General features: G+C 43.0%; 1 long non-coding RNA gene and 1 pseudogene across 1 annotated transcript; one reads left to right on the top strand and one right to left on the bottom strand.

Moving 5' to 3' along the window:
• Rps12-ps2 (ribosomal protein S12, pseudogene 2) lies at positions 281-733 on the bottom strand (annotated as a pseudogene).
• Gm41169 lies at positions 6,178-23,735 on the top strand. Its single transcript, XR_874680.1, has 2 exons — positions 6,178-6,242; positions 23,534-23,735. It is a non-coding gene; the product is annotated as a predicted gene, 41169 (long non-coding RNA).
• Positions 23,736-24,158: the final 423 nt, after the last annotated feature.

A 24,158-nucleotide genomic window follows, 5' to 3' on the forward strand; every position in this document is an offset into this window, starting at 1 on the left:
TAGATACTCTCACCAATGTGCCCAGTGGTTTGCTTTCTAGGTGAATCCATGTGCTCTCAGATTGACAGTCAACACTAATGGTCACACTCCTTTTCTGTTTTAGAAGATATTATATTTCTAAATTTTTTTTTTAGATTTATTTTATTCACCTGAGTACTTTGCCCTCATGCATATCTTTGCACCTCGTGCATGCCTGGTGCTGAGGAAGGGGTGAGCTTCCATGTGGGTGCTGGGAATCAAACACAGGTCCTTTAGCAAGGACAGCAAGCACTTTTTTTTTAGAGAAAAATGAGCCAAAATTTATTTATTTCTTGCACTTGAAGTATTCCTCGATGACATCCTTGGCCTGAGATTCTTTGCCATAGTCCTTAACCACTACGCAACTGCAACCAACCACCTTCCGTGCTTTCCCCTCTCGATCGATTTTACAGAGGCCTACCCATTCCCCTAGTTTCTTGTTGTCATCAGCCTTTATCAGGTTGATTTGGTGCTCAGCACAAAGTGCCTCCACTAGCTTGACATACACGGGCTCATCACAGTTGGATGCGAGCACACACAGATGGGCTTGGTGCTTGTCTAAGGCTTTGGCAGCTTCGCATATGCCACGTGCTAGGTCATCGTGGATGAGGGCGGTCTTCAGCACCTCTTGGAGAGCAGTGTTGACGTCCATTACACCTCCAGCAGCTATGCCTTCCTCAGCCATGGCGGTGAATCACAGGTGACACCAAATCTTTTTTTTTTTTAATATTTTTTATTAGGTATTTTCCTCATTTACATTTCCAATGCTATCCCAAAATTCCCCCATACCCTGCCCCCCACTTCCCTACACACCCACTCCCACTTTTTGGCCCTGGCATTTCCCTGTACTGGGGCATATAAAGTTTGCATGTCCAATGGGCCTCTCTTATGCAGCTAGAGACAAGAGCTCCCGGGTACTGGTTAGTTCATATTGTTGTTCCACCTATAGGGTTGCAGATCCCTTTAGCTCCTTGGGTACTTTCTCTAGCTCCTCCATTGGGGGCCCTGTGATCCATCCAATAGCTGACTGTGAGCATCCACTTCTGTGTTTGCTAAGCCCCGGCATAGTCTCACAAGAGACAGCTATATCAGGGTCCTTTCAGCAAAATCTTGCTAGTGTATGCAATGGTGTCAGCGTTTGGAGGCTGATTATGGGATGGAACCCTGGATATGGCAGTCTCTAGATGGTCCATCCTTTTGTCTCAGCTCCAAACTTTGTCTCTGTAACTCCTTCCATGGGTGTTTTGTTCCCAATTCTAAGAAGGGGCAAAGTGTCCACACTTTGGTCTTCATTCTTCTTGAGTTTCATGTGTTTAGCAAATTGTATCTTATATCTTGGGTATTCTAAGTTTCTGGGCTAATATCCACTTATCAGTGAGTACATATTATTTGAGTTCTTTTGTGATTGGGTTACCTCACTCAGGATGATGCCCTCCAGGTCCAACCATTTGCCTAGGAATTTCATAAATTCATTCTTTTTAATAGCTGAGTAGTACTCCATTGTGTAAATGTACCACATTTTTTGCATCCATTCCTCTGTTGAGGGGCATCTGGGTTCTTTCCAGCTTCTGGCTATTATAAATAAGGCTGCTATGAACATAGTGGAGCATGTGTCTTTCTTACTAGTTGGAACATCTTCTGGATATATGCCCAGGAGAGGTATTGCGGGATCTTCCAGTAGTACTATGTCCAATTTTCTGAGGAACCACCAGACTGCTTTCCAGAGTGGTTGTACAAGCTTGCAATCCCACCAACAATGGAGGAGTGTTCTTCTTTCTCCACATCCTCGCCAGCATCTGCTGTCACCTGAATTTTTGATCTTAGCCATTCTGACTGATGTGACATGGAATCTCAGGGTTGTTTTGATTTGCATTTCCCTGATGATTAAGGATGCTGAACATTTTTTCAGGTGCTTCTCAGCCATTCGGTATTCCTCAGGTGAGAATTCTTTGTTTAGCTCTGAGCCCCATTTTTAAATGAGGTTATTTGATTTTCTGGAGTCCAGCTTCTTACCCGAGCTTCCACCTCCGCGCAAGTCAGTGGCGGCAGGGGAAAAGCCAGCAAGCACTCTTAACCACTGAGCCAACTCACCAGCCCCTAGAAGACATTCAATCTTCTTGTCACTTGGTTTCTCCTGGATGTTTAAAACTGGCTTGTTTTGATGGTCAGGGCAGTTTTGAGATACACTGGTTTGATGGTTAGGTCTTCTATAGAGTAACCTCTGTTGGCTTTCATTTCAACAATTTCTTATGATTAGACAGGACTTATGGGTTTGGTGAGAGAAAGTCACACATGCAGAATGCCATTTTCATGACAGCCTATCAAATATACGGACAAAGATATGACTCATGACTGTTGACATTGGCCTTGGTTGTGTGCCTAGGGTGTGCTAGTCAGACTTCTCCACAGTAAAGTTACTTCTACCCACTTCCACACTTAATGGAAAGATGTTATTGTACAGTCTACACTTAGAGACTGGGAGTAACTCCATGTCCATAGAGCAAAATATCTTCATAACTGTCTGGAATTCTATAGGAAAGATTTGCCTCTTCTTCCCTTTTGCACTCAATCATGTACCCTTAACCTAATCAACTAACATGAAGACAGCGGCCAGCCCTCTGTCTGATGATTGTCTTTGGTGACCCTTCCATGACCAGAGCTAGCCCTGTGGTTGTAGGACAGAGTTCTTAAACACAACAAGGTGACCCCCAGTCACATTTCAGAGAAGGGGTCCCCCATGAAAAGGGCCTCTTTTTAGTGTAAATTTCTATACTCTAAACTGGAAACTAATGCTGAAAGAAGTTAGGTACCTAACTTCTTATACCCCTGCTAGGGAGTGAGCTCACAGTTAGGGTGGGTCTTCCCACTAGTTAAAATAACTGCTTGCAGACTTGCCCAGAGGCCTTTCTTCCAGGTATTTCTAGATTCTGTCGGGCTGGCAGTTAAAGCTAACTATCACAAGAGCATTATTAGTTTTCCAATATCCCCAATGGGTAGTGATTGTACCTGGGCGGAGAGCTCTGGAGCCATAGCTAGGTGTGTACTTCTATGCTCGGGTAGAACCACCAAGATTAAATATTTTTTTTTTTTTTGGTTTTTTGAGACAGGGTTTCTCTGTATAGCTCTGGCTGTCCTGGAACTCACTCTGTAGACCAGGCTGGCCTCGAACTCAGAAATCCACCTGCCTCTGCCTCCCAAGTGCTGGGATTAAAGGCGTGCGCCACCACCGCCGGGCTAAAGATTTCTTTATCACCATTAGACCAGTTATTTATCCTGAGAACATTAATACTCATATCTGAGTACTGCTGTGTGCATCCACTTACTCCTGATGCATTAGGATGATGATACATAGTGTTCATAAGTATTAGTTTCTTGAGTTCACTCATTTTCATTTTTCTCATTCTATTTTGGTCACTGATTGTCTTAGGGTTTCTATTCCTTCACAAGCATCATGACCAAGAAGCAAGTTGGGGAGGAAAGGGTTTATTCAGCTTACACTTCCATACTGCTGTTCATCACCAAGGAAGTCAGAACAGGAACTCAAGCAGGTCAGGAAGCAGGATCTGATGCAGAAGCCATGGAGGAATGTTCTTTACTGGCTTGCTTCCCCTGGCTTGCTCAGCTTGCTTTCTTATAGAACCCAAGATACCAACCCAGGGATGGCACCACCCACAATGGGCCCTCTCACCCTTGACCAACCCTTGACTCACAAATTGAGAAAATACCTTGCAGCTGGATCTCATTGGAGGCATTTCCTCAAGGGAGGCTCCTTACTCTGTGATAACTCCAGCTTGTGTCAAGTTGACACAGAAAACCAGCCAGTATACTGATTTTAAGGTGATTTTGTGGCATGTCCCTCAGGCTTCCTAAGTATCGTAAGCCAAAGTTGTCAAGTGAAAGTTACTCTAAATAGCAACAAGAAGAATTTATAGAACTCATTATGTAGCCCAGGCTGGCCTTGAACTCTGGGAGTCTTCTTGCCTCACCTTCCAAGTGTTGGCATTTCCGACATACGCCATCATGCCAGCCTCCTGTACTGTGTTTATTTGTCTTTTGAAACAGGGTCTCACTATGTATTCTTGGCTGGCCTGGAACTCTCTGTGTAGACTGGGCTGGCTTTGAACCCTTAGAGTTCTGTCTGTCTCTACATCCCTGGTGCTGGGATTCAAACCCTGTGCCACCATACCCTGCAGAGTTGATATTTGTATATTATTTGTCACAGGCATCCATATTGTGCTCAGATGTGTGTGGCTGTTACCTAATGTCCTGACTTTTGTTCCTGGAGCCACACTAATTTAGCTCTCGTGTCTCCAAAGCTTTCTTGTCTATGAAAGTTTTTCTGACTGTTTTTGTACTTAATACCATTGACAATTTTTCCCTTTTCTATTTTCTTTCTCTTCTCTTCTCTTCTCTTCTCTTCTCTTCTCTTCTCTTCTCTTCTCTTCTCTTCTCTCCTCTCCTCTCCTCTCCTCTCCTCTCCTCTCCTCTCCTCTCCTCTCCTCTTCTCTTTCCTCTCCTCTCCTCTCCTCTCCTCTTTCCTCTCCTCTCCTCTCCTCTCCTCTCCTCTCCTCTCCTCTCCTCTCCTCTCCTCTCCTCTCCTCTCCTCTTTCCTCTCCTCTCCTCTCCTCTCCTCTCCTCTCCTCTCCTCTCCTCTCCTCTCCTCTCCTCTCCTCTCCTCTCCTCTCCTCTCCTCTCCTCTCCTCTCCTCTCCTCTTTCCTCTCCTCTCCTCTCTTCTCTTTCCTCTCCTCTCCTCTTCTCTTTCCTCTCCTCTCCTCTCCTCTCCTCTCCTCTCCTCTCCTCTCCTCTCCTCTCCTCTCCTCTCCTCTCCTCTCCTCTCCTCTCCTCTTTCCTCTCCTCTCCTCTCCTCTCCTCTCCTCTCCTCTCCTCTCCTCTCCTCTCCCCTCCCCTCTGCGCCCTGCCACAAATGATGAACCTTGGAGGGCTCCACCAAAGGGCTGATGGCTGAATTCAGCCAGTGGAGACACCTGCAGGTGTGAAAGCAGCATTTACGTGCACACATAAAGACACACAGACATACACATACATATAACACACACACACACACACACACACACACACACACACACACACACACAAACACACACACACACACACATTCCTGCTCTGGCTCCAGATCTTGTTTCATAGTTGAACTGTGGTTCCAACATATGACTCATTCCTTAGACTCAAGTGATGTCACTTCTGTCCTTATTTCTACTGCCTAGAGTGTCACTCACGTCTAGCTGTGATTTTTCTGACTTTGTTGGGCTTCATATCTTCTATCATATAAGTAATCATTTCATGAAATAAGCACTTTGCTTAAAGTGCAGGGTGCTGCTTATCCCATCCGGATGCTAAGTGGGCCTCTTAGGCCCAAGGAGAGACCATGACAGCTAGAAGGCAAGAAGAGAGAGAAAAGTCCATGGACAAGACTTATTCCTTCTAACTCCTGTGCCTAGTGAATGACTTCCTCCATTAGCTATGAACTCAGCTTCCTCGGGATCCACTCACCAGTCTACATTGTCACCCACTAGGACCAAGCCTTTAGAGAAGGGCACTTCCTTTCCAAGTCATGACCGAGTGGTAACTCCCAGGTACTTACAAGGCTTCATGAATCTCTGAATGGCCCTGTGGATCCCCACAGGCATCTTCTCAACTCCCAGGAGGATCTAGAAATTCAATGTGTAGTTGAGGGAAGGAGCTGATGAGATCTGTTGCATGACTTTTTCAGGGAAAGTGTGAATCAAGGTCCATTCACCGTGGAGAGGGCACCAACAACAACCCAACGAAATTATGTTCACCTCTCGCTCAATGCCCCAGGGAGTTCACTAAAGTCAGTCACAGGAGTGTTCTTGACCCAGAATCCACTGTGTGGATGAAAGCACAGCCCCAGCATGTTGACAGTGGAGGAAAACTGTGTCCCTTAGCCCCCTGCACAGCTTGCAGGCAGTGCATGGCCCAGAGCTCCTCTCCCAGCTATTGTTACTCCTTATGGAAATCTGTGAGGGGCCTTGTGCATCTTCTTCTAACTTTGAGCCTAGGGGTTCCAGGAAGGAATGTTTCTATTTGGAGAAAATGACTACACAACAGGGTATCAGCATAATTGGTTGCCACAGCAATGCTAGAATTCTGTTGTTTGTTTGTTTGTTTGTTTTCTTAAGATGGGCCAGGAGGATGTGAGGCAGACATGGAGATGTTTGGTACTCCTGTATGCCCTTGAACTGTAAGTAATGACTATTGTGATAATAGGTGAATTGGCTGCCTTTGCTCTCGGGGAGTCATGGGAGTGATTCGGAAGGAGGCAGACCTGATGAGCTGTGAACAGGTTTGTCTTGCTTTTTGCTGTAGTATCTCCAGGACCCGCCACACAGTCTGACACACAGCAATTTTAAAAGGTTTGGAGGGCTGAAGAGATGATTCAGCAGTTAGTTGAGAGCACTTGGTGGTCTTATGGAGGAGCTAGGTTCTGTTCCTATTACCCACCTCAGGCAGAACATTACTGCCTATAACTCCAGATCCAGGGTGCCCAGTGTCCTCTTCTGTCCTCCAAGGGCACTGCACACATATGGACCCACATCCAGACAAGCATGCACACCCACACATACAGAGATAGATGGATGATAAACAGATAGATATACAGCTCTCAAATCATCAGTATTTCTAACGTTTAATGTTTATATTTGAGCCCTCAACACATGTTTCAGAACCCATTCAGCCGTGTTTGAGAACCAGATATCTAAATTTCCTTCTCCCCTTTTTGTATATTGTCTCCTCTTGAAATAATTTCTTTGATTTTATTAAATTTTTTATGGGACCAAATTTAAGAGGCTTCTAAGACTCAACATTAAACTGGAAACTGATCTGGACATAATGAGGCACCTTAATCCCAGCACTGGGGAGGCTGAAGCAAGATGATCAGGAGCTCAGTGAGGTCCCCAGTGAGACAGCTCCCACCCCCATCTCAAATAGACAAATGACAACAACAAAGAAAGCTGCATTGCACTAGGGAGGTGATGTCATGCACTAGGAAGGTGATGTCATTCACTAGGGAGATGATGTCATGTACAAGGAAGGTAATGTCATACACTAGAAGGGTGATGTCATGCACTAGGAGAGTGATGTCATACACTAGGACGGTGATGTCATGCACTAGGAAAGTAATATCACTTGTTTTCCAATCGTGACTCTTTCTTGTCTCAATTTTCCAATTTGTGAAAATATGCAAGAACAAAACAGACAACATAACACTGGCTATCGTAACCAATGCACACACACTTCCCTCAGATTTGTCTCTGTAGATTGTTGTGCTGCCTCATCACCATCCATCTCTAGAACTTTCTGTCTTTCTGTGGCAATTTGAGTAGGTTTGGCCTTGCCCCCATAGACTCATGGGTTTGAATGTTTGATCCACAGGGAGTGGCACTATTGGAGGTGTGGCCTTGTTGGAGGAAGTGTGTCACTGTGGCGTGGGCTTGAGGTCTCCTGTGCTCAAGCTATACCCAGTGTTGTTCACAATCTCCCTCTGCTGCCTGCAGATTAAGATGTAGAACTCTCAGCTCCTTCTTCTGCACCATGTCTGCATACATGCCACCATGCTTCTCACCATGATGATAATGGACTGAACCTCTGAAATTGTAAGGTAGCCCCAATTAAATGTTTTCCTTTATAATAGTTGCCATGCTCTTAGTGTCTCTTCACAGCAATAGAACTCTAACTAACTTACCGATTTCAAACTCTACCCATTTGACACCAATTCCCCTTTCCCTCCCTTCTGCCCCTAGCAACTACCAATCAACTCTCTGAAAATGTCAGAATTAGCAAAGATTTCAAACAGATCCAAAAACTTAAAATTCAAAATGGTAGAGAAAAGAAAATAACAACTCACATATGTAGCTCTAGTTTCAACAATGATTATTAACATATCCATTTTATTTCATCCACACCCCTACCTCTTCCCTGCTATTAGATATTTTAAAGCAAATTCAACCCTCCATTCCAGTCATAATATTCTCATGTATCTTTTTCCTGGTTATCTCATGCCAGCCATCCTTTGTTTGCTCACCATTCCTCCTGAACTCCAGAGAGGTTCTTCTAACGGTGTCTTCCCCTCATGGCGCCTGCAGCTGTGTCATGCCTGAAGGGTTGTAAGGGCCTTGGATGCAATCACTCACCTCTCAGGTGATGCTGTCACAAGGTCAGGCTGTCATGATGTCAGGCTGTCACGGGTTGTCAGCCGGGATTCACTATATCAACTATCATCAGTCAGTAGTCTGACTTGGGCTTCCTTCTGTGACACCGGAAGCATTTAAAAGCCTGAAGGAAGAGGCTGTAGGCTCCTGAGGATGGGTGCTAGAGTCTATAAAGCTATGTCTCATGTGGCAGAGGAAGAGTCAGGGCCCGCTAGGGCCTTCTTGATGAGGTACTGGTCTCCTGCACTAGAGTAAAGCCTCCATCACCTCTAATTACCATAATCTTGGGAGTTAAGATTTCAACACAGTATTCTGGGAGAGATGCAAACAGTTAAATCAAAGCAGTGTTATTATTTTTTTTTGAGAAGTGTATTCAATTCACTGCAGTTTGCCTTCCAATTTGCTGAGCAGTAAAATAAATGAACAATTACAGTGTTTATTTATGTTACAGTTTCTGAAAGTTTGGAAAACTGGAGAGAAACTAACTAGGCAGAATCCATGACATCAGAGCATAGACCCTAAATGTACGTGTTTGTGATAGAGTCACAAACTAGAGTGTAGTGGCAGAGTCACTACAGACCACAGCTGTAAGTGGTCCACAGGTTCCAGCCAGGCATGAAGTAGTCAGGTATGGCCTCTATCTGACTAACAAGGAGAGACAATGACATCTCTTCTGTAAGTGTTGGTGCTATGCATGAAACCTGGACCTTATACCTAGCAAATGTTTTTCTATTGAGCTATAACCTCTATCTCTCATATAGTCTTTAATAGTAAAGACACTATCAACAGTCAAAGTAATGAGTACACGTGTGGCTTATCATAGACACAAAAACAAAACAAAACAGAACAGAACAGAACAAAACAAAACAAAACAGCTTTTAGAGAAGGAACTCAAAACCAAGTAGTTTTAAGTTACTAGGTAGGTAAGGTGATCTCTGAAGACAGCACAAGCACTGCACTGGGCAGGTGTCCCCATGGGAACTAGGAGGTGGCCTTGCATAGCACAAGTCCCGTGTTGGTTAAGGCACTGTGTACCCATAGATATAAAAACCTCCCTGAAGCTTCAGTTTCTCCTATGTAATTTGAGAGCTAGTGAGTTAATGCTTCTAAAGTGCTTTGAGCTAGCCTGGCTTATTTGTGCTGTGATCAGGAACATGCAACAGGCATCTGTGTGTTCCCAGAGACTGTCCAAGTGCTCAGCACAATTATAGATGAGTCGCTTAACATGGCCGGGGTGCCAGGCTGAGGGCAATGTGCACACATCTCCTGACTGCAGGTCCCTTTTCTAACACACGGGTTTCAGCTCTGCGGGTGAACCATGGGGTCCCACTGCCTCCGTTCCTATTCCCATCTCTGATGCCTGCACCGAGTGGACTCCAGACTCAACTGTGGCTGAGAAGACCAAATAAGACCCTGGAGCTGTGATGCTCTACAGGCCAGAGGCTGACAAAGACTCTCAGCCTCAAACCTACCCACTTCCTTGTTTTGTAAAATAAAATATTGTAAGGACATCTTTATACCTCTCTGTGTGAGCACTGTCCATAGCTGCTGCTTTTATCACCACAGAGGTAGAACTTAGTCCAATTGTCGCAACAGAGATAATAGGCATGTAAAATGTCCTGTCCCTCAGCAGGAAAAAGAAAGCATGGACAATTCCCAATCAGTGCCTAAGTCTTACAATCATGTGTGGTGGCTTGATTAAGAGTGAGCTCCATAGGCTCATATATTTGAATGCTTAGCCACCAGGGAGTAAAGCTAAAAGATTAGAAGGATTAGGAAGTGTGGGCTTATTGGAAGAGGTGTGAGCTTGTTGGAGGACCTGTGTCACTAGAGGTGGGCTTTGAGATTTCAAAAGCCCAAGCCAGACCCAGTCTCTCTCTCTCTCCCCCTTCCCTCTTCCTGTCCCTTCTCCTCTCCCTCTCCCGTCTGTGGATCAGGGCATAGCTCTCATCTATTGCTCCACACCATTCTCTCTGCCATGATCATAATGGACTGACCATCTGAAAGTATGCACAAGCCCCCAGTTAAATGCTTTCTATAAAGGTGTTTCCGTATTTATGGTGTCTCTTCACAGCAATAGAGCACTGACTCACACATCATGTTTGGCTGGTTGCAAATCAAAGAATAATCAGATGAGGAAACAAAAAGTAAAAAGAAAAGTGATCTGTGGTCTGTGGAGACAAGAGAACAGCACACACACACACACACACACACACACACACACACACACCAGGGCAGAGCTATGGGAGAAACAGCTCAGGATGGAGAGGGGCGGTGACGTCACAGGGAGGCGGGGACTGTTACTGTTGGCGGGAGTTCTCACTTCCTCTCTACTCGGACCTTCCCATAGGACTTTCCAGAGCACCAGAAGATACTTGATCCAAGAGGAAGCAAGGCAGAAGCCATTTCCACAGCAATTTAAGTTACACAAATCAAGCCCAATTGTAGGAAGCCCAACACTGAGCCTGAGGGGGAAAGGGGATGCTTCTGGAACCATCTGGGGACTCCCTGTATCTACGAGGCCTCGCTGGATTTCCCACGGGGAACCAGCCATCTTCTCACTTCCATAAGAACCAACTATTCTACTCTTCCCTGAGGTGACAACGGCTTCTCTGTGTTCCTTAGTGGGTAAATCCCCACTAAGACGTGAGAAAACAGTTACTTGACGAATCACCTCCTATGAGGAGCGTGAGGGCCTGCCTTACGTACAGCTTCTTTGTAGCCCTGTTTCTCCTGTTACAGTGTGGCCATGGATTCATTCACCTGGGTGGGGCCTGGCCTTCTGTAGTTTATAACTTGTTCTGGATTTTTTGTTATTCCAGATGAATTTGGAAATTGCCCTTTCTAAATCTATGAAGAAGTGAGTTGAAATTTTGATGAGGATTGCATTGAATAGGTAGATGGCTTTTGGCAAGATGGCCATTTTTACTATATTAATCCTGCCAATCCACAAGCATGGGAGATCTTTCCTTCTTCTGAGGTTTTCTTCGATTTCTTTCTTCAGAGACTTGAAGTTCTTGATGTACATCTCTTTCACTGGTTTGGTTCACACCAAGAGATTTTATATTGTTTGTGACTATTGTGAAGGGTGTCGTTTCCCTAATTTCTTTCTCACCCTGTTTATTCTTTGAGTAAAGGAAGGCTACTGATTTGTTTGAGTTGATTTTATATCCAGCCACATTGCTGAAGTTGTTCATCAGGTTTAGGAGTTCTCTGGTGGTATTTTGGGGGTTACTTAAGTATACTATCTTATCATCTGCAAAGAGTGATATTTTGCCTTCTACCTTTCCAATTTGTATCCCTTTGACCTCCTTTTGTTGTCTAATTGCTCTGGCTAGGATTTCGAGTACTAGATTGAATAGGTAGGGAAAGAGTGGGCAGCCTTGTCTAGTTCCTGATTTTAGTGGGATTGCTTCAAGTTTCTCTCCATTTAGTTTGATGTTGGCTATTGGTTTCTGTATATTGCTTTTACTATGTTTAGGTATGGGCCTTGAATTCCTGATCTTTCCAAGACTTTTAACATGAAGGAGTGTTGAATTTTGTCAAATGCTTTCTTATCATCTAATGAGATGATCATGTGTTTTTTTTTCTTTGAGTTTGTTTATGTAGTGTATTACATTGATGAATTTTCATATATTAAACCATCCTTGCATCCTTGGGATGAAGCAAGGATGATTGTGGTGAATGATCATTTTGATGTGTTCTTGGATTCAGTTGGCAAGAATTTTATTGAGTATTTTTGCATCAATATTCATATGGGAAACTGGTCTGAAGTTCTCCTTCTTTGTTGGATCTTTGTGTTGCTTTAGTATCAGTATAACTGTGGCTTCATAGAACGAATTGGGTAATGTTCCGTCTGTTTCTATTTTGTCGAATAGTTTGAAGAGTATTGGTATTAGGTCTTCTTTGAAGGTCCAATAGCCCTAAACCCATCTGGTCCTGGGCTTTTTTCTTTTTTCTTTTTTTGGTTGAGAGATATTAATGACTGCTTCTATTTCTTTAGGGGTTATGGGACTGTTTAGATGGTTTGTCTGATCCTGACTTAACTTAGGTATTTGGTATCTGTCTAGAAAATTGTCCATTTCATCCAGCTTTTCCAGTTGTGTTGAGTATAGGCTCTTGTAGTAGGATCTGATGAGGTTTTGAATTTCCTCAGTTTCTGTTGTTATGTCTCCCCTTTCATTTCTGATTTTGTTAATTTGGATACTGTCCCTGTTCCCTCTTGTTAGTCTGAGTAAAGGTTCATCTATCTTGTTGATTTTCTCAAACAAAGAACTGGTTTTGTTGATTCTTTGTATAGTTCTTTTTGTTTCTACTTGGTTGACTTCAGCCCTATGTTTGATTATTTCCTGCTGTCTTCTCCTCTTGGGTGTATTTGCTTCTTTTTGTTCTGGAGCTTTCAGATGTGCTGTAAAGCTGCTAGCATATGCTCTCTCTCCAGGTTCTTTTTGGAGGCACTCAAAGCCATGAGTTTTTCTCTTAGCACTGCTTTCATTGTGTCCCATAAGTTTGGGTATGTTATACCGTCATTTTCATTAAATTATAAGAAGTCTTTAATTTCCTTCTTTATTTCATCCTTGGCCAAATTATCATTGAGTAGAATGTTGTTCAGCTTCCATGTGCATGTGGGCTTTCTGTTGTGTGGGAAGCTACATGTGCCGTTGCAGAGTGTCACTGACTACTGCTGGCCACCATGCATAAGTTTGGACAAACAACCAATGTGTACATATGCAGTAAAGTTTTTTGCAAAGACACTGCCTGGCCCGGGCATGATAATGAGGCTTTGAGAGTATAACCAATCAGATGTGAGACATGCAAATGAGGTATGATAATGAGACTCTGTGAGATACAGAGAGAGAGTAGCCAATCAGATGAGGAACATGCAAATGAGGCGTAGTGCATAACCAATCTGGGTGTGAGACACGCCTCTCCTAGGCCTATATAAGCAGCACCAGTTCTGGGCTCGGGGTCTCTTCGCCTCTGCAATCAAGCTCTCCCAATAAACGTGTGCAGAAGGATCCTGTTGCAGCGTAGTTACTGCTGGCCAGTCCAGCGCGCGCAAGAAGTGATGCGGAAAACCCGGGACAAGAAACATCTTCAGGCACGAGCAAAGACCCCCTGCTACAGGGAGGATTCAGAACTGCATCACGGGGAAGGAGCGGTTAATAAAGGTTCCTGTAAAACAGACTGCTGAGAAGGATCCGGCATGGATTCAGAACTCTTCAGCTGGGGAACGGTGATAATGAAGTGTTCCTGCAAAACAGACTGCTGAGAAGGATCTGACTGCGTGGATTCAGAACTCTTCAGCTGAGGAACGGTGGTACCAGTAAGTCTCCCAAATTGATCCCCAGGTTAAAGGGGGATATGTTTTTTAAGAAAAGGAAAAGGGAGGAAAAATAAAAGGAATTAGTGATAAAGAAAAGGAAATAGTAAAGGAAAGGGAAAAAAAGGAAAGAGAAAAAGGAAAGAGAGAAGAGAAGGAAAGAAAGGATTGAGACGATAAGGTTCCCGGCTTTGGGACAAGTTAAGGTTCATGAGTTATGCTTTTTTCTCCCATTGACCCTTTGTGGGTAGGTCTGATAGTTTTGGTCTTGTTTGTTCTGATATATGGACTCTGTTACTGTTTGAAACTGTGTGTAGAGGCAGTCAAGACAGGTCAGAAAATCCTTACAGAGCAACAAGAAAGTATGTCGGAAGAGGAGAAGGGCTTAAAAAGAAAAAGGAAAAAGAAAGGAGACACAGTGTTATCAGATGGACTAGAAGAAGAAAGTATACAGCAAGCTTATGGCTTGCGTAATGAAACTTTAAAAAATAATGGCTTGATTATTGCACCAGAAAAAGTACAACAGTCTAATGTTAGTCATTTTTTAGGAGCCACTATTACTTTACGATGTGTCACCCCACAAAAGATTAGTATAAGAAAAGATCATCTAAAGACATTAAATGATTTTCAAAAATTATTAGGAGATATAAATTGGATTAGACCTTATTTAAGGATCCCTACTTCTGAATTAAAACCTTTATTTCAAATTTTAGAAGGAGAATCACATATTACCTCATTAAGACAATTAACACCTGAGGCTTCTGATGTTCTTAGGAAGATGGAAAGAGCTATCCAAAAAGCACAGTTAAATCGTATAAATGAGCAAGAACCTTTGTACCTATGCATATTAAGAACCATAAATTTGCCAACTGCTGTGTTATGGCAAGATGGTCCTTTAGTATGGATACATCCACATATATCCCCTAATAAGACTATAGAGCATTATCCCACCATGGTAGCAAACATGGCACACAAAGGGATAAAAACTTCAATTACTCACTTTGGAAAAATGCCTGATAGCATAATTGTCCCTTATACTGTCGCACAAATGCAAATATTGTGTGCTACTATAGATGAATGGGCCATTCTTAGATGCAGTTATTCTGGTTTAATTGATAATCATTATCCTAAACATCCGTTATTACATTTTATGTTATTACATCCAGTAATATTTCCAAAGGTAACGGCTAATACCCCTATAAAGGGAGCCATCGATATTTATACAGATGGATCCAAAACAGGAATTGGAAGTTATGTAATCAATGAAAAGGCTGTAAGGTTGCAATTTACACCAGGAGCCCCTCAATTGGTAGAATGTTTGGTGGTTTTAGAAGTCTTTAAAAGATTTCCTATGCCCATAAATATTATCTCTGATTCTGTTTATGTAGTTAATGCGGTTCTAGCATTAGAGACTGCTGGAAATTTTAAGCAGTCTAGTCCAGTATCTGAAATTTTGAGGAAAATACAAAATTGTATTTTGATGTGTGAGCATCCCTTTTATATCCAACACATTAGAGCACATACATCATTACCTGGACCTATGGTTAAGGGAAATGCAATTGCTGATTCAGCCACCAGAGATATGGTTTTCCTATCACAAAGCTCTACAGGCAGTGCTAAGAATTTTCATCAGCTTTATCATGTCCCTGCTTCTACATTACGACAAAAGTTTAAACTCACACGATCCGAAGCCCGAAATATTGTCCTACAGTGTGGTAAATGTGTAGAATTTGTTAATGCACCTTACGTGGGTGTTAATCCTCGTGGATTGCGACCCCTAGATGTTTGGCAAATGGACGTCACGCATATCCCATCTTTTGGGAAATTACAATATGTACATGTATCCATCGATACCAGTTCTGGTGTCCTACATGCCTCTCCCTTGACAGGGGAAAAAGCAGTTCATGTCATATCTCACTGCTTAGAGGCCTGGGCTGCATGGGGCAAGCCCCTAGTGTTAAAGACAGATAATGGTCCTGCATATACTTCTTCTAAATTTAGCCAATTTTGCAAACAAATGCAAGTAAAACATATTACTGGATTGCCCTATAATCCACAGGGCCAAGGCATCATTGAGAGAGCCCACCGCACTCTGAAACAATATTTGCAAAAACAGAAAGGGGGAATAGAGGCTATGACGCTAAAGATGGCTCTATCCCTTACAATATTTACTCTTAATTTTTAAAAATTGGATGATGCTGGAAGATCACCAGCTGAAAGGCACGGACAATGGCCTCAATCGCCCAATGAAATAGTCAAATGGAAAAATGTCCTTGATAATAAATGGTATGGCCCGGATCCTATCTTAATCAGATCCTGGGGAGCTATTTGTGTTTTTCCACAGGGTGAAGAAAATCCACTTTGGGTCCCGACGCGACTGACAAGGACCGTGAAAGAGCAAGATGAACCCCAAGATGATTCTCCTGCTCCTGATGATTGAAACTGGGATAAATATACCTTTATGGGCCATAGTAAGATCATGGCCAGTACCTTTACCGGTACATTCCAATTCTTCTACCTAGCCTTTGTTTTTTACAAAGGAATGTTTTTTGGATGTGCCTTATGCACGACAAACTCCTCAAGAGCCACGGGTGTATAAGAGTACTAGTTTTCATTTAAATTATACATTATGCTTTGTGCATAATGTAGATAAACCTTTTACACCCTGTATATTTTTTTAAAAAAGGATTATCTCTAATTGGGAAGATCAAATTAATACAGATAGCAAAAACAACAACAACAAAAAACAACAACAACAACAACAAAAAAAAACGTCTGAGGCATTGCTTACTCTGCAAAGGGTGGATTCTCATATCACCTCAGGGTTAAAGTTAGTGAATCAGAGTGGATATTTTACAACATGACATGGAACAGATGATGGATGTCATACAAATGAGTTGTGTGGCATCCACTTTGCATGTGTGCATTACTCCCAATAGGTACATTAATAATTCTTTTATTAAAAGTACAGACCTATCGAATTACCTGAAGGGGAACTGGTCGCAGGAGCTGGAAAGGTTGCAGACGAGGCTGCAGATACAGATCCTGAACCTTAATGGGACCAGAGTGGAACCAGTGACCCTTGGAGACTTTACCTCTTGGCTTACCTCTGCTTTTTCTTACTTTAAGGAATGGGTGGGAGTGATTTTGTTTGGTGCTGCCATATGCTGTGGACTGGTGTTCATGCTCTGGTTGGTATGCAAATTCAGAACCCAACAAAAAAACGTGACAAGGTGATTATAACTCAGGCACTTTTAGCTATTGAAAACGGCTCCTCCCCTGAAATTTGGTTATCTATGCTCAAGAATTAGTCAGCATCTGAGTTCTCTACTCTTGCACTCCATGGCACTGAGATGAGAGAGACTCAACGATCATTGATCAGCCCTTGCACATCACTGAGGTTTCCTCATTGCAAGCGATAGAGTGATCATGATTTCCCCACTAATTCATTTTTTGGCTGGCCTCTTTTGCAGAGTTCGCCCTAGGTCATTTAGCAGTTATTGTCACACAGCACTGCGGTATCCAGAGACGGGCAACTTTCCTCGTGCACAGTCCAACCTAAGACATGGGGCCCGGTGGCGATAGGGTTACCCTATGACGGGTAAGGCTGTGACATTAGAGGAATGACCTAAAACAGGAGCCACGGCGGATGGGCATAATTGCACAGGCCTAGTCCAGCCTCATTTTATTAAAACAAACAGGGGGAGATGTGGGAAGCCACATGTGCCGTTGCAGAGTGTCACTGACTACTGCTGGCCACCATGCATAAGTTTGGACAAACAACCAATGTGTACATATGCAGTAAAGTTTTTTGCAAAGACACTGCCTGGCCCGGGCATGATAATGAGGCTTTGAGAGTATAACCAATCAGATGTGAGACATGCAAATGAGGTATGATAATGAGGCTCTGTGAGATACAGAGAGAGAGAGTAGCCAATCAGATGAGGAACATGCAAATGAGGCATAGTGCATAACCAATCCGGGTGTGAGACACACCTCTCCTAGGCCTATATAAGCAGTACCAGTTCTGGGCTCGGGGTCTCTTCGCCTCTGCAATCAAGCTCTCCCAATAAACGTGTGCAGAAGGATCCTGTTGCAGCTTCGTTACTGCTGGCCAGTCCGGCGCGCTCAAGACTGTTGTTTTTATTGCTATTGAAGACCAGCCTTAATTCATAGTGATCTATTAGGAGGCATGGGATTATTTCAATCTTCTTATATCTGTTGAAGTCTGATATGTGACCGATTATATGGTTAATTTTGAAGAAGGTACTATGAGGTGCTGAGAAGAAGGTATGTTCTTTTGATTTAGGATGAAATGTTCTATAGATATGTGTTAAATCCATTTGGTCCATAACTTCTGTTAGTTTCACTGTGTCTCTGTTTAGTTTGTGTTTCTATGATCTGTCCATTGATGAGAGTGGGGTGTTGAAGTCTCCCACTATTATTGTGTGAGGTGAAATGTATGCTTTGAGCTTTAGTAAAGTTTCTTTTATGAATGTGGGTGTCCTTGCATTTGGAGCATAAATGTTCAGAATTGAGAGTTCATCTTGGTAGATTTTCCCTTTGATGAGTATGAAATGTCCTTCTTTATCTTTTTTGATGACTTTTGGTTGAAAATTGATTTTATTCGATATTAGAATGACTACTTCCATTTGTTTCTTGGGACCATTTGCTTGAAAAATTGTTTTCCAGTTCTTTACTCTGAGGTAGTGTTTGTCTTTAACACTGAGGTGAGTTTCCTGTATGCAGCAGAATGCTGGGTCCTGTTTACAGATCCAGTCTGTTAGTCTATGTTTTTTAATTGGAGAATTGAATCCATTGATATTAAGAGATATTAAGGAATAGTGATTGTTGCCTCCCGTTACTTTTGATGTTATTTTTATGTTGGTGTGGCTATCTTCTTTTGGGCTTGTTGAAAGAAGATTACTTTCTTGCTTTTTCTAGGGTGTAGTTTCCATCTTTGTGTTGGAGTTTTCCATCTATTATCCTTTGTAGGGCTGGATTTGTGGAAATCATTGTGCAACCTTGGTTTTGTCATGGGCTATCTTGGTTTCTCCATCTATGGTAATTGAGAGTTTTGCTGGATATAGTAGCCTGGGCTGGCATTTGTGTTCTCTTAGGGTCTGTATGACATCTGCCCAGGACATTCTAGCTTTCATATTCTCTGGTGATAAGTTTGGTGTAATTCTGATAAGTCTGCCTTTATATGTTACTTGACCTTTTCCCCTTACTGCTTTTAATATTCTTTCTTTGTTTTGCGCATTTGGTGTTTTGACTATTATGTGACATGAGGAATTTCTTTTCTGGTCCAATCTATTTGGGGTTCTGTAGGCTTCTTGTATGGCATCTTTTTCTTTCTTCCTTCCTTCCTTTCTCTCTCTCTCTCTCTCTCTCTCTCTCTCTCTCTTTCTTTCTTTCTCTCTCTCTTTCTTTTTTGAGAGGGTTTCTCTGTGTAGCCTTTGCTGTCCTGGAACTCACTTTGTATACCAGGCTGACCTCGAACTCAGAAATCCACCTGCCTCTGCCTCCTGAGTGCTGGGATTAAAGGCATGCACCACCATGCCCGGCTCATCTCTTTCTTTGGATTAGAAAAGTTTTCTTCTATAATTTTGTTGAAGATATTTACTGGCCCTTTAAGTTGGGAATCTTCATTCTCTTCTATACCTTTTATCCTTAGGTTTGGTCTTCTCATTGTGTCCTGAATTTCCTGGATTTTTTGGGTTAGGAGCTTTTTGCATTTTGCATTTCGACTGTTGTGTCAATGTTTTCTATGGTATCTTCTTCCCCTAAGATTCTCTCCTCTATCTCTTGTATTCTGTTAGTGGTGCTTACATCTATGACTCCTGATCTCTTTCCTAGGTTTTCTGACTCCAGGGTTGTCTACCTTTGTGATTTCTTTATTGTTTCTATTTCCATTTTTAGATCTTGGATGATTTTGTTCAGTTCCTTCACCTCTTTGGTTGTGTTTTCCTGTAATTCTTTAAGGGATTTTTGTGTTTCCTCTTTAAGGGCTTCTACCTGTTCACCTGTGTTCTCTTGTATTTCTTTTTTTGTTGTTGTTGTTGTTTTTTGTTTTTTGTTTTTTTTTTTTTTTGCTTTTTTGCTTTTTGAGACAGGGTTTCTCCAGGGTTTCTCTGCGTAGCTCTGGCCATCCTGGAAGTCATTCTGTAGACCAGACTGGCCTCGAACTCAGAAATCTGCCTGCCTCTTCTTGTATTTCTTTAAGGAAGTTATTTATGTCCTTCTTAAAGTCCTCTATCATCATCATGAGATGTGATTTTAAATCAGAGTCTTGCTTTTCCAATGTGTTGGGTTATCCAGGAACTTGCTGTGGAGGGAGAACTGGGTTCTGATTATGCCAAGTAGCCTTAGTTTCTGTTGCTTTTGTTCTTGTCATTGCCTTTCACCATCTGGTTATCTCTGGTGTTAACTGGTCTTGCTGTCTCTGACTGTGGCTTGCCCCTCCTGCAACATGTGTATCAGTACTCCTGGGAGACAGTTCTCTCCTGGAGGAACTGGGGTATAAAGAGCTGTGGTACAGGGTTAGCTCTTGGGTGCAGACAGAACCCAGAAGGATCCTGTCCCAGAAGGATCCTGTCCCTGGCTGTTACTCGATTCCTGTGCCCTGGTGGCTCTGGGTCCCTCTTGGGCCAGGAATTTGAACAGAAGTGGTGTTTTTTTTTTTTTCCCCCCAGAGCTGACGACTGAACCCAAGGCCTTGTGCTTGCTAGGCAAGCGCTCTACCACTGAGCTAAATCCCCAACTCCAGAAGTGGTGGTCTTACCTGTGCTTGCAGGTGTGTTGGCTCTCCTGGGAGACCAGCTCTCTCCCGGTGATATTTGTGTATGGAGAGCTGTGGCACAGGATCAGCTCCAGGTGCAGACGGAAACTGGAAGGCTCCTGTCCCAGACCACTTCTCAGTTCTTGTGTCATGAAGGTTCTGGGAGGGTCCCTCTGAGCAGCAGTGATGTTTTTACCTGTAATCACAGGCTTGTCTGCACTCCTAGGAGGCTAGCTCTCTCCCAGTATTATTTGGGTAACTCCCTTGCAGGATTACATGGCTTCTTCTTATACCATGAAAACTAGCCCTCAGGGAAGAAGGTTTCAAGGATCCTGTGTGGGTCCTCTGGGTCCTGTGTGTAAAGTGCATGGAGCCTTTAGCAATAGGGGCTTACCATCCATCTGGGTGGGGGGGGCAAGCAAGGACAACAGCAATAGCCTATAATGTTTTTGGAGTTCCTTAGACAACTCTGACCAATAACTCAAAGGGAGCTTCTCATGCCTGGTGTTGGGGGTTTGTTAGATAGTTTGTGGCTCTTGGGGTAGCATCACCAGCTCAGGGAGATACATTTTACTTGGACTACATATGTATATACAGATTTTTATGTGCTATACGGCATTTTAGGTAAATAGATAATACCATGATTCCTTATGGCTTTCCCAGACATTTTAGCTGTGATGTTGCCCTTCTTGCTCTCTTGTTTTAACCTCCATCCGTAGCTAAAACCCACTTCCCATTTTTCCTTAAGTCACTTGTACCCCGCTGTTTTCTTCTCTATTTCCTGCCCCCCTACCTTCTTACTTTCCTGCTTTCAGAGGTGATTTCAGGTTGTTCACTCACAACTGAAGATTTGGAGCTAGGAACCACAGATGAGAGATAACGAGAGACGCTTGTCTTTCTAGCTCTAGGTTAGCTCAGTATGACGTTTTCTAGTTCCATCAACCTAGGCTAGTGATGCTACCCCAATACTCACAGACTAACAAAACCCCCAACAGCAGGCATGAGAAGCCCCCTTTTCAGTTGTTACCTTATACTTGCCTTTTTACATGGGTACTGGGTTCTCTGGTCTTCATACTTGTACCACTGAGCCATCCTCTTAGCCCTCCATAGATTGGGTCTTTTTACTGTATGTATACACATTTTATATTTTTATTAATTCTTTGAGAATTTTATATATGTGTACAATGTATGTTAATCATATTCACCTCCACTCCTCCATCTAATTGATCTTGGTCCACCCCGTGGTCCTCTTCTTTCTAACTTCATGTGTTCCCTTCCACCACAGTACTGAATCCAATTGGTACTGTCCTTATAACCATGTCTGTGGGGTCATCCACTGTGGCATGGTCAACGTACCAAGGACCTTTGGTAGAGGAGATATCAAGGCAGCTTATTATGTACATTATCACATGATTATGTAATCAGCCTGATACATGCCTACAATTAAAAAAAAGAAGAGGAGTCAGGGGAAAAAAGAAAATCTAGTGTTCAAAGAGAAAAAGATCACTAGGAAATTGAATGTTGGAATCAAGGCTTATGATAAGAGATGGAAAGATATCAAGACAACATCTGATGCAGAAGGCATAAGGAATTGTCTGCTCCTAAATAGAAGAAAGGGAAGCCTCTGTAAGGGGAATCAGGTTCCACCCTAAAGCAGGGTCATCCAAGTGGCTCTGGGTTTAGAGTCATGAGGGGTAGGTGAATAAGGGGGTTGTGGAATCCTCCCTGCAATTATGGAGAGCCACTGTTACCAGGCAAGTGGCATGCAAGTCCCTGCATGGGGCCCAGAGTGGAGCTGTGAAAGCGAAGTCTGCATTGCATTGGAAACCCTGAGATGTTAAAAGCTCCACACTCATGAGCTGTATGCCAAGAAGAGCTGCAGACAGAGTGGAGTGAGAGATGAGAGATGAGAGATGAGAGATGAGAGATGAGAGATGAGAGATGAGAGAGAGATGAGAGATGAGAGAGAGATGAGAGATGAGAGAGAGATGAGAGATGAGAGATGTATCTTGTGGGCAGTAAAGCTGGAAAGGTAGAGTCATCTAAGACCCTTGACATAAAACATAGAGCTACAGGGTTTGGAGTTTGACCTGCTGAGGTTTGGTCTTGCTTTGGTCCAATATTTCCTCACTATGCTCCAATTCTTCCTTTAGGAATGTGTCTCAGTTGCCTTTATGTTGTTGTGATGAGACACCATGACCAAGACAATGTAAAGAAGAAAGAGTTTATTTGAGAATTACAGTTTCAAAGGTTAGAGTGCATTAGCAGAATGACAAGGAGCTAACTACGAATGATGTGGTCTCTTAACACCTCTAACTCTACTCCCAGTGACACCTCTCCTCCAAAGAGGCCATATCTTCTAAGCCTTTCCAAACACTTCTACCATTGGGGGAACTGTTTCAAGTATTCAAATATGAGTATATGGGGACATTCTCAGTCAAACCACCTCAGATTAGTAATGTATACTTTGCTATTGTTTGTTGGAGATACATACTTTTATTTATTTTTAAGGAAGATATAGTTGAGAGATTACCTTGACTTTTAAACAGTGTTAAGACTTGTTTCCATTACTGTTCTATTGCTGTGAAAAGACACCATAACCAAAGCAACTTATATATAAAAAAGGCATTTAATTTTTCAATTCATGGTAGCTGAAGGTCAGAGTTCATGATTATCATGGTGGGAAGCATGGCAGCAGGCAAGCTTGGTGCTTGAACGATAGCTAAGAATTTACATCTAGATTTGTAAATTAGAGGCAGGGAGATTAAGAGTTAAGTGGGAATGGTTTGGGCTTATGAAACCTTAAAGCCCACCTCCAGTGACACCCCTCCTCCAACAAGGCCACACTCTTAATCCTTTCCCAACAACTCTACCAACTGTAGACCAAGCATCCAAATATACGAGCCTGGGGGAAGATATTCTCTTTCAAACCACCCCAAGACTGTAAAAGACTATGGGGACTTTGAAGTAGGATTAAATGCATCTTGCATTATGTATGATATGACCACAAGCCAATGAGAGCCAGAAAGTACAATGTGGTCGTTTGAATTTGAGTAGCCCCAGAGGCTCAGATGTTTGGAGACTTGATTCCCAGTTGGTGGAACTCACTGGGAAGGATCAGGAGGTGTGGTGGTGTTGGAGGAGGTGTGCCTCTGGTGTAGACTTTGAGGTTTCAAAAGCCTGAACCTTTGCCAGTTAACTTTCTATCTCTCTGCCTCCAGCTTACAGATCAGGATGTAAATTCGTAGCTACTGCTCCAGCACCAAGCTTGCTATTTCCGGTGTGCCTGTCTGTCTGTGCAACCTACTTGCAGATCAAGACGTGAGCATCACATCAACTGTTCCTGCCACCATGCCTCTGTTCCTCCACCACTGACTGTGACCTCTGAAGCCATCAACCCAATTAAACACTTTCTTTTATATGTTGCCTTTGTTCAAGGTGTTTTGTCGCAGCAATAGAAAAGAACTAAGACAGCTTTTCAGCTGTGAGTGGCAACTCATGTGCCCTTTCCTACTTCATGCTGGGTTATGAACTGGTTTGATCTTGAATAGGCCTTGTGCAGGTCATGACAGTACTGTGAGTTCATGGGTGCGTTGGTCCTGTTGGGTCCAGAAGACCCTGTTTATGCCTGTGCTCCCAGACCTGTGGATAGTACAATTTTTGTCACCTTTTCCACTATGGTCCCTGAACCTTGTGAATAGCTTGTGATATAGATAGGTTTCCTTTGTGGCTGAGTGCTCTACAGCCACTTATTTCTCACATTTGTGAGTTTCTGCATTAATCGCCATCCACTGAAGAGAGAGATTTCTCTGATGAGGCTTGAGAGCTGTGCTATATAGTTTGTAT

This window comes from Mus musculus, chromosome 14, assembly GCF_000001635.26.
Source record: "Mus musculus strain C57BL/6J chromosome 14, GRCm38.p6 C57BL/6J".
NCBI classification, from domain to species: domain Eukaryota; kingdom Metazoa; phylum Chordata; class Mammalia; order Rodentia; family Muridae; genus Mus; species Mus musculus.